Source organism: Pseudochaenichthys georgianus, unplaced genomic scaffold, assembly GCF_902827115.2.
Source record: "Pseudochaenichthys georgianus unplaced genomic scaffold, fPseGeo1.2 scaffold_484_arrow_ctg1, whole genome shotgun sequence".
Lineage (NCBI taxonomy): Eukaryota > Metazoa > Chordata > Actinopteri > Perciformes > Channichthyidae > Pseudochaenichthys > Pseudochaenichthys georgianus.
The window spans coordinates 93110-105269 of record NW_027263048.1 but is presented as its reverse complement, the minus strand read 5'-3'; positions in this window follow the sequence as shown (position 1 = coordinate 105269).

Here is a 12160-nt window from a genome sequence, read left to right as displayed (position 1 = left end):
TAAATACACACAAGACTAATCATACAAACAAGACACAGGTGAGGAGGGAGGAGAAAACACAGGGACACCAGGTGAACACAATCGGGTAATCAGACCAGAGATGGGGACTCGAGTCTGCGACTCGGACTCGAGTCGCACTTAAGTCGCACACACAGAGACTTCAGACTTGACTTGGACTCGTGACCAAAAGACTTCAGACTCGACTTGGACTCGTGTGTTGGGACTCGTGAACAATCATTGTGTTTTCTATTTTTGGCGTATTAAAGGTGGGGTAGGTACATTTGAGAGAAACCGGCTCGAGATCGCTAGAATTTGAAAATACACAACCGGAGATAATCTGCTAGAGGCTGCTACTTCCTTATAGAGCCCGCCTCCCCCAACACACACGAACGCGCACATGACCAATGAGGGCACGAGATACGTTTGTGCCCAGATGGAAGGCTGACAGGCAGGTAGGCCATCCAGTTATTTTAGCCGGCTCATTACGCAGACGTGCGCGCCTCTGTTACTACCTCGTAGTAACACCATGGCGACCGGCGGCACACCTGCAGCTGTACCGCTTGTAATTAGGTTCAACTACAAACACTTCGAACAAAATGCCGGCGGCACCAACAAAAGGAGCGCACACTGCAAAGTCTGCAATATCAAAATCAAGGATGCTGGCGCAGCAACGTCGAATTTCATCAGGCACTTGAAAAGTCACCCGGAGAGGTCAGTCACATTAATGCAACGGTTAGCAAACATGTTTAGCTCAGCATCAGCTATGGAATGCTAACTTAGCTTGCTGCTAGCTTTGTAACTGAATATTTGAAGAGATGAGTGAATTGCTTGTCACACTTGTTTGAGTTGAGTGGCGTTGACATCCAACTCTTGACATGACATAAAAAAGGTCGGTAACGTTAATCATTACCCGCTTTTAAGTACTTTTAACAGTTTCTCTGCGGGGGATTAATAAAGTATTTGTGATACTGATTTCTGATTCTGAAGTGTTTTGCTTATAAGTTGTTTGCATTTAGCTAAAGTGTGATGTTTTTCCTCATATTGCAATAGCCTGTTTAAAGTGATCATATAACAAACAACTAGTCAGTGCTGATACTGTATGCTAATAGATATAGGAGTGATAATAACACAGTAAGTGCTTTGAATTTCTTAGATATAGCTGTGCAGTATTCTTAACAGACTGGATAGCAGCAGACGATAGAAGGCTTATTACAACCAGAAGAGACATGAGACTTTTATTTTTTTAGAGACTTGAGACTTGACTTGGACTCGTGACCAAAGACTTGAGACTTGATCAAGTCTCACCCCACAAAGACTTGAGACTTGACTTGGACTCGTGACCAAAGACTTGAGACTTGACTTGGACTTGCAAAAAAAGACTTGTGAACATCTCTGAATCAGACACACCAGGGAAACTAACGACAGGGAACCAAAGACAGATCTAAACAAGACAAGACACAACGCAGACAGAAACAGGTTGCGTTCGGATAGTTTACAAATCAGCTCCTAAGTTCTAACCCTATCTCCTATTCCTTGACCTCTGAGTAAAAGGTCACGGGGTTAAGGGATAGTGGATAGGAGAATTCAAAAGGACTTAGGAGAAGAGACTGCGGTACTTTAGAGAATCGAATGCACTTTCACTATCCGACGTGTTTATGATGCGCCAGCGGACGTCATTGTGTGCGTCTGCTGCTGTGGGGAAACTATGGAAACCACAGTTTTCTATACAGCGGACTACAACATGGATGTTCAATAAGAACGAGGGACTCATCTAGAGACTCTGCACCGTGCTCTGATGCTGCTGCTTTGCTTTATGAACGGGGACAACAGGGAAACATATTCTTCAGGACCAAAGTTGGAATTGAAATAAAAAAGGAAAGTGAAACTTATGCTCGCCACCCTCTCCCTCCGGTCCACATTAATACAAATGATCCCAATATGTATGATTGTATGAACTAAAGATCTTAAAATCAATACAGATGTATTTATTATAAACGTTAGTCCTTAACATCTATCACTGTGTATATCACCATTCAAACATCTTTTAAAAGTTGAACAAACCCCACACAGCTCAGTAAAGACTGTGAAATGTTGACTTGATTTGATAACTTCAGTGAAAACTAACGTTCATATTTCTCTTTTTGATTATAATACTGATGAACGTTCAGAACAAAGCACTTTGGCAACTTACCACATACGTTTTAAAATGCTTAATAAGCACCGTCACTTTCATGATATAACTTCTCCGTCATAATCGTTTGTTTCCGTGAACGGCCGACTGTTGAGTGACGGCAAATGCTGCGGCTGCAAGGCATTGTGGGGCAGCATTTTCGCTTCTCCTGTCGGTTAGGGAGGTCCAGTGGTTCCTAAGCTAAAGGAGGTGATAAAGGAAGTTTGAAACCTCCTTTCCTTTCATTTAGAGAATTGGAACAGCACTTATCATGGCTGCCACTGAGGGACTTCCGGGTCATTTCACTCCGTTAGGAAGGTTCCTAAGCTAAATGGACTATTCGACTTCAGCCCTAGACAAGACAAAACACAACACAGACAGATCGTGACACAGACTCTGGTCCACCTAAAAGAGGTGGTCTCGGAGCGCTTGATAGTGAACTCTGGAGCGGTTCATCGCTGGTGTGAACGCAGTCCGCACCAAAACATAGGAAGCGTAGTATTTACGAGTCACAAAAACGCGGATGTCTTCAAAATCGTTAGCGAAAGAGTGAAGCAGAATGAAGTGTGGAACAGTATCGTGTAAATTAAAAACAACTATAAAACTAAAAACTATACATAAAAGTCAGAGCCACCTGTCGGTGAAGCCCCCTCCTGACTGCAGAACGTCTCTCATTGTGTTATAATGTTTTTTATCGCACGTTGTCTGATTATATAATCATATGCGCCGTTGCTGTTGTTATGCTCTCCAGATTAACAGCAGCATGAAAATAACCTGCCGATGCTCCATGGCGGAGGCTCCGGTAGAAATGGCCGGGATTTGCCTTTTTACCCCCTTAATGTCTGACCAATGGTTGAACAGCATTTCCGAGCACATGACTGGTGTTTAAAGTTTATAGTCCGTTTCAGTTTTTCCCGTGTGAACGCAAACCGAACCTTCTGAAAAATTAAACAATGTAACAAACGTCTGGTGTGCAGCTGAGAAGCGGACTATTAGGTGAGAATGCGACCTTAGTGTCATTTGAAGACCTTTGGGCTTTTTATTGAAGTATTTAGCAGTAAGTATCATATTTTGAAATGGATTGTTCAACATTGAAGTTACCTGAAGCCCAGGGGCGGTTCTAGGGGGGCCAGTGCCCCCCTAACACTGACCTCTGACCCCCCTGTGGCCCCCCTAACAATGAAAAGTTTTTTTTTTGTTTTTTTAAATGTATATTTTCTGGTACTCGGTTTGTCAAAGACCGCAGGATTTTGTTGCTGTAATGTGAGATTGTGCAGACACCCTTATGTAAAGTAGAGATGCAACTGTTCATTGCCTTTATTTTTATATAAATATTGCACTATAACTTAAGCTGAAGCTAACAGTAATAACTATAAGATCTATCTGAAATAAATAAGTGTACTGAAATAAATACCAATAACTGTATTGCATTGTTTTCTTATGCGCAATTACTTCATACTGTCTAGTTCTCTTTTTCGTCCTGCATTTATTGGGCCCCCCTCAGAAAATAACTGGCCCCCCCAGTCAAATTGGTCTAGAACCGCCACTGCTGAAGCCTGAAAGCCTAAGGGGTTCAAAGCATCATTACAGTTTACTAGTTTTCAATGTGTTGAATTATTGAGTTTTTGCATCAAACATTTGTCATTACAATACCAATAAAATATAACTGTAATACTTGAGATTGTTGGATGTTTTTTGGCACCAAGCAAGATAATGATTCTACTTTCTTCAAACAAGTTAAATTTTAAGATTACAGTTTTTCTGTTTCAAATAGTAGCAGAACAGTCCAACGTCTTGAATCGGCGTCGAAACACAACGTTTTGTAAGATAATCAGACCCAGAATGAATCATATTAACGAGTATTGAGTCTGAAGGTTGAAGGGTACCACGTCCCAGTTTCAGACGGAGAACTGCACTCAACTAATTACCTTTATTTTGCAATTTGAACGAGAGACAAAAACGTCTTTCTAAATCTGCACCACTGCCATTATTATCCCGCTGAGCAGCCCAACCCAAAACAGAGCGCCGTCCAACAGCCTCTCGTCTCCAAGAGAAACGCTGTGTCATTATGGGAAGATAGCGGTGACTAAGACTATTAGCTAATTGATAGGCTGACTGAGCGTCTGGCGGTCAACGCTGACACAACAAATCCTGCAATCATCATTTCAGACACAGTGGCGGTTCTAGACCAATTTTACTGGGGGGGGGGCAGTTATTTCATGAGAGGGGCACAATAAAAGCGGGTTAAAAAGACAAAGACAGTATCAAGTAATTGGGTAAAATAAACATAAAATACAGTCATTGGTAGGCTATTTGTTTTAGTAAATTTAAGTTACAATTTAATTTCATATTAAATAATTAAATAGTAATTAGCTTTAATAAGGTAATGAACAGTTTAATCTCCACTGTACGTCTGGGTCTCTGATTCACACAGCCACGGGGGGGGGGGTCCCTGGTCAGTGTTAGGGGGGCACTGGCCCCTGTTGCCCCCCCCCTAGAACAGCCCCTGCTCCAAGACCAAACACGTGTGAAGCTTCCTCCCAAAAGACGGGAAGAAAATACTGACGGGAGCTTTTCATGCCTTCAAGAATGTTCCTCCATTTATGCGTCGCACTTTAATTTGGAAAAGTACATCTGAACCCGCTGCACGGAAAACCGCTGAAAATGCAAACCTGTCCGAACCAGCCAACATGTGAATGGGTTCTAAACGAAATAGTGCAGATGAGGCAAGCAGCCAATACACCCCCCCCCCCCACCCCCCAACACTAACCCCCTCATGGGTTCAAACTCATTTACAGCGCCTTCATTGTGATAGTATATAAGTGCAAAAGGGATTTGTTTTATAGCCGTGAACTCGTACTCTGCATTTCACCAGACGACGATAAATGTGAGGCTGCGATGTTTTCAGAGGTGAAATGTAACACATTTACTAATTACTGAACTTCAGTTCCATTTTGAAGTCGATTCAATTGAGTATTTCCATTTAATGCTGGTTTACACTTTTACTACACTGCAGGTACAATGATGTGATTTGAATGTACATTTATTTCGCTTTAGTGACTTTTCAGGTTAAAATGCTTCACTACAAAGGCCCTATTATGTGGTGTGTTGGTGTTATCCCTTCCCTGTGGAGTGTCCTCGAGGTTTTAGTGCATGTCAATGGTCTGCAAAGGCTACAAGCCCAACGTTTCTCTTGTTAACACTTCTATACTTTGACCTAAGAATGCAGGGTCTTCACTTGTAATGGACGATTTTGACATTAATGTACTTCTACTTAAGTAAAGGGATCTGAGTACTTCTTCTGCCACTGATCAGAATCCACTGATGTTATAGCCATGATTCTGAAATGGGCTTTAAGCAAAACACGTACTTTAAGTTTATTTTGATGCTGATACTTTTGTAGGATTACTTGATGAAGCACTTTTACTTGAAACTGAGTCCTTTTACGATTCTACTTTTACTTAAAGGTCACCTATTGTGCAAACTCCTCTTCTTCATGTCTCTTCTACATCAACATGTGTCCCCTCTTCTTCATGTCTCTTCTACATCAACATGTGTCCCCTCTTCTTCATGTCTCTTCTACATCAACATGTGTCCCCTCTTCTTCATGTCTCTCCTACATCAACATGTGTCCCCTCTTCTACATGTCTCTTCTACATCAACATGTGTCCCCCTCTTCTTCATGTCTCTTCTACATCAACATGTGTCCCCTCTTCTTCATGTCTCTTCTACATCAACAAGTGTCCCCTCTTCTTCATGTCTCTTCTACATCAACATGTGTCCCCTCTTCTTCATGTCTCTTCTACATCAACATGTGTCCCCTCTTCTTCATGTCTCTTCTACATCAACAAGTGTCCCCTCTTCTTCATGTCTCTTCTACATCAACATGTGTCCCCCTCTTCTTCATGTCTCTTCTACATCAACATGTGTCCCCTCTTCTTCGTGTCTCTTCTACATCAACATGTGTCCCCTCTTCTTCATGTCTCTTGTGTTCATTCAACTTTACAGCAGGAATCAAACCTGTGACCACCCGTCTGTGTTTCTCTTGGAGAAAGCGTTAAGTGTTTTCTAGCAGAGCCACAGTGTGTGTTAATGCATGAAGAACACGCATCTCCCCAGTTCGTTCCCGAGAGAAAAACAAACGCGCTCCCGACGGACGTCTCCTCGTTAAAATAAAGGACGAATCAATGATTTCTAGAAGTCCTGCTTCGACGAGGACTCTGCTGAGCAGTCGGGCTCATCTGACACAGCCCCTCTGCTGACAGCTTCAAAGGGTGGCTGCAGAGGATGTATGTCGTTGGTTTACTTTGGACTGACGGTGACAACAGCAACGTCTCATTGTGTTTGCCTTCGGGGGTAAAGTCAACGTGAAGGAGCTCCACAGACAGTCTAGGAACGACATTCATTGATTATAACTCTAAGAAGGACATTTTGTGTGGACTTGACGAATCGTCCTCGTGTGGAGATATTGTTGATATTCAACCACAATACATATTCAAAAACTTGTATTTTACAATAGATACAGTGTTATAGTTTGATGGGGTACAGACGGACGAGCTGGTGATCCGAATGCTCAACAGAAATGCAACTCTCCATGTATTTGTATTTACTTGGACATCTCACAGCATTCTCTTTCCTTTTTATTGTTATTTCTTTGTTGCATTGTTAGAGGAGCCTGGGACTTTTCATTGCCAAATCTACACTGTGGCTACAGTACTGTGCACGTGACGATAAAGCGTTGAACCTTGAATTGAATCTTGAATCTATATCTTGAATTACGCAAATATAAATATGAAACATAATTGAACATGGGAAAGGCCTTTATATACTTCCACCATACTGCTCTAAGTGGCGAAGTCCATAGGGATTGGCTTGGCAACTGGAAGGTCACCAGTTCAAGTCCCGGCAAGACCAAGTGCTACCGAGGTGTCCCTGAGCAAGGCACCGTTCCCCACACTGCTCCCCGGGTGCTGTTCAAAATGGCAGCCCACTGCTCCTAACACTAGGATGCAGAGAAACAATTTCCCCACGGGGATTAATAAAGTACATATACAATAAGCCTCTATACGCTCTAAACTCTCAGCTTTTGAATAGGTCCCAAACTAAAGCACAATATATATTTCAGATATTATATATATTTCTCCAACAGACGATGTACCGTAAAGTAATTATATGTGGCGTCTGTTGAGATGCTTCCTTCATCATGATCTCAACGGCAGGCGTGAGAGGGCAGTCCTCTCCTGACACCGTGTGGTCAGAGGAGGTACTGCAGACACCTGAACACTGACATTACCCAATGGTATTTATCAAGTATTTGAGTTGATTTGATTCTTTCTAATGACTTTTAAAATGTCCCAATTCACATAAAATAATACATAATGATTCATAATAATAATACAAATGTAAATCAACAAAGATATGATGAGTTCATAATATACGTTAAGGCATTAATACATACATACTAATTACATGTATTTTTGTCTGAAATGGGCCATTCAACATAATACTTTCGGTGTACTTGGATACTACAAGTTCTGTAATATCAAAGATACTTCATCACGTGTTTCAGTTGATTTGATTCTTTCTCAGGGTGTATGCAGGAATCCTGAAGTCACATGTAAGACATTTTAAGACCTTTTTTAAGACCCTTCCATACATTTTAAGACCTCATCGCCACTTGGAGTTTTAACCGGTTACCTTGGCGACGCACTTCACCTCACATTGACTATATACAGTATTGATTGTCCTTCCTCCTTATCTTCCAACCATTTGGACAGTGGCGGCCGGCCCATAGGGGCGCTAGGGGCACCGCCCCACTTCTTCCCACATACAAAATAAATATATATATTTAAAAACATTTTTATTTTATTTTATTTTTAATAAACAAGGTAAATATTATATAATTGGTGTCAGTAAAATGTATAATCTACAATAAAATCTCGTTTAAAATTGTGTTGCGACGATGTCTAAAGTTACTGATAAGTCACATGTTTCCTGCCTGGCTTTGCCCATGTGTCATTACATTTATATATACAGTCTATGGTCATTACCCTCTCTCGTCTGGGCGGTAAGAAAGGAGCCCTCAACCAGTGCAGCAGCAGCCACTAGCAGCTGACTGTTGCTATCTGTAAACTATGAAGCCGAAACATAATTTCAGCGTCGTCAAATCTGATGATCACCGGGCGCCAATGTCAGCGCCCGGTCCAGTCTGTGAGTAGTTTGGACACTAGTCACTAGTGACTTGTATATGGTGGGGTGACGCAGTACGGCAGTAGTTGATGAGGATGGCTTTATGTGCAGGTGGAGTCCCCGCCCAATTCCGTTCAAGAGCTACTCTCCAATCCTTTCGAAAGGAGAAGTTTGGGAGATAAACTGTTGCTTAAAGACCTTGGACCGGACCAACCCGATTTGTATATATCGCAGCAAGTTCGTGAAAAAGACAAAACGTATCACGTAGCTGGTAATAATTAATAATTCCTTGCATTTATTATAGCACTTTTCCAGTGCTCAAAGCGCTTTACAGATACACATTACACACATTTTATATACATGCAATGGTCACTGTGGACAATACGACGGGGACACAACGGCTTTACAGACGCAGCAGCGGCGGGTTTCACCCCCTCATTGCACAGCGCACTGCGCCACACCGTCCATCTTCACGCCTCGAGGTCATCGAGGCGCTTTTACAAGTACACATTGATATTATACATGTACTGTGGACAATACCCACAGGAGCAAATCCGGGTGAAGTGTCTTGCCCAAGGACACAACGGCCTGACGCAGTGGCGGCGGGAGCGGGTTTCGAACTGGAGTTCCCCAGCACTCCCCCTTGATCTGATGATCGGATGCACAGACCACTGTCCCCTTCTGGTACACCAGAAAGGCATGGCTAGCTGGATGCAAACAGGTAAATGCTGTCTTTTGTTTCCCATGCTTGCTCTTCAAACAGCCGGGGACAGATACGATCCATTCAGAAACTAGACACAAGTTAAACAAGTACAAACCACAGACTGCCTGTGTCATGGAGAATACAGTCGCTGGTTTATTTATGTCTGTAGGCCGTTGTTGTGAGTGTGGACGGTCGGAGCATATACAACGTTAGCTTAGCCGATCTCCATTCAGAAAACACGCATTTTAAAGGGTTTTCTCTGCCGTCTGTCTGCAGACTCGTCAAAGCATTAACTCATGGTTCTTACTAACCGGTATCAGTGTGTTGTTACTTCATCATTTAGAAACGTGTATTACAATTAAATCACGGTCAAATAAGCCCTTGCCAGCGATTCTCTCTCTAGTTTAGCATGCTCAGCCCGACTCAGCCCGCTTGTTCCTGGCCCTAGAACTACGATTTGATGGGGCCAAAGATACTGTGAATTAGGACCCGCTAGCCGGTGCTAGGCCAAGTGGAAACGCAACCAAAAACGGGCCCCGCACGGCTCGGCACGATGTAGAGGAGACATGAAGAAGAGGGGACACATGTTGATGTAGAAGAGACATGAAGAAGAGGGGACACATGTTGATGTAGAAGAGACATGAAGAAGAGGGGACACATGTTGATGTAGAAGAGACATGAAGAAGAGGGGACACATGTTGATGTAGAAGAGACATGAAGAAGAGGGGACACATGTTGATGTAGAAGAGACATGGAGAAGAGGGGACACATGTTGATGGAGAAGAGACATGAAGAAGAGGGGACACATGGTGATGTAGAAGAGACATGGAGAAGAGGGGACACATGTTGATGTAGAAGAGACATGGAGAAGAGGGGACACGTGTTGATGTAGAAGAGACATGAAGAAGTGGGGACACATGTTGATGTAGAAGAGACATGGAGAAGAGGGGACACATGTTGATGTAGAAGAGACATGGAGAAGAGGGGACACATGTTGATGTAGAAGAGACATGAAGAAGAGGGGACACGTGTTGATGTAGAAGAGACATGAAGAAGTGGGGACAAATGTTGATGTAGAAGAGACATGAAGAAGAGGGGACACATGTTGATGTAGAAGAGACATGAAGAAGAGGGGACACATGTTGATGTAGAAGAGACACGAAGAAGAGGGGACACATGTTGATGTAGAAGAGACATGAGCGAGCTGCGCGCTGCACTGGAAACGCGCCATTACATCACCAGAAGTCCTAATTTAAGGGGTAATTTCTCCCAAAACATTTTTTTTACTCACATATCAACAGCCCCACCAAAAATATTTTCCACCAGCCGCCACTGGATTTGGACGCTAACTTGCATTTCCCCATAACGATGTTGCTTAGCAACCGGCGTAAACGGACCTTCGCGCGCTATCAAGCAGTGAGCGCGCGACGTCCTGTTCAGATGACGTCAAATCCAACGGGATGCCATCAATAAACTCCACAGAATCACACTGCACACCTACGCCGTCGCCATGACTACATTCAGGCAGACTGTAGAACACAACCTCTCTGGACCATTCATATACTTATTGGAAACAAGCTACAACATGTAAGACCTTGGAAAATGCCGTTTAATAGCCTTAATTTTCGCTAAATTGATTTATCAACTCTTAATACTTTTTAAGACCCGTGGACATTTTCTATAAAATGTCAAAATGTTCATCAAATGAGAAATAACTACTAATAGGTATAATATTAATAATATAAACAGTTGATAATGTGTTAAGGCATTCATATACAGTACATAGCCTACTAACTAAATGTATTTTTGTCTGAAATGGTTTTTTACTTTAATATAAATTATAAATGTACATTTTTAAAATAAAAAAACCTCTAGACGCTTAACTCGAATGCAGAACTGAACTCTGCTGCCTAAGGTAGATTACATATTGATAATTTATCAAATGACACACAATATTTGCTATTCTAAGGCTCATGGTGATGTATAGCTTGTCTCCGATGCACACACACACACACACACACACACACACACACACACACACACACACACACACACACACACACACACACACACACACACACACACACACACACACACACACACACACACACACACACACACACACACACACACACACACACACACACACACACACACACACACACACACACACACACACACACACACACACACACACACACACACACACACTTCAGTTGGGGTGGTGTTGCTTGACTCTGCTGCCCTCTTGTGGTAATGATGATAAATGATCACAGTTGTTAAATTAACACACTCACAGTAAAAAGAGAAAATTAAACAACTTCTGGAAACACAGATGGTCGAATAATGAAAGTAAAAAACTGTACAGTAGTCGTTTTTAATAGTGCAAAAAGACATTGCAAGTTAATATCGCACATTGTTATTAATACTGCACATGATGTAAGCAGAAAGCATAAAGGAGAGAGTGTTTGTAATGACGATAAGGTGATTTATTTTGTGGAAGTTCTCCGTTCCCCTTGCTGAAGGGTGGGGAGTTATAGCGTGGACAAGACCTCCTGCGGTGGTCCTCGGTTTCCTTTCAGGGTCCCTCCCTCTCTCTCTTCTTTGTAACCCTCTTCTCTCCGCCTGATGACTTTAGTGTGTAGTCTCCTGTTGCTCCTGCTCTGACCTCTCCCGGAGCACAAGAGCTGTTTTCCTTTTTAGATGTTTGTTTAGAGAGGAACACGGAGAACCGAGGGCTAAGTCGTGCCTTACCGACAAAGTGATACACGATGAAACTAAACGCTCTGATAACTTTGCCATAAAGAATTAGAAAGCCGTTTATATAAAGTAATCAATCGTACAGAACAACACTTTGAGATCAGGACACAAAGAGAGGGGTCTTTGTTCTCTTTACAGAGGGGACACATGTTTTTGGATACGAGTCATGAAAGAGTGGATATTTTAATTTCTGTTTTAGATTTGACCAATTTGTTGGTTCATTTAAAAAGGTCCACGAAATGAGGTTGTCCATTTTGAAGATTGATGCTAGAGAAAGATTCACATTACTTTAATTTCAATTCAGTACATCGGCTTTTAGTTGTTTGATGTTATCACAT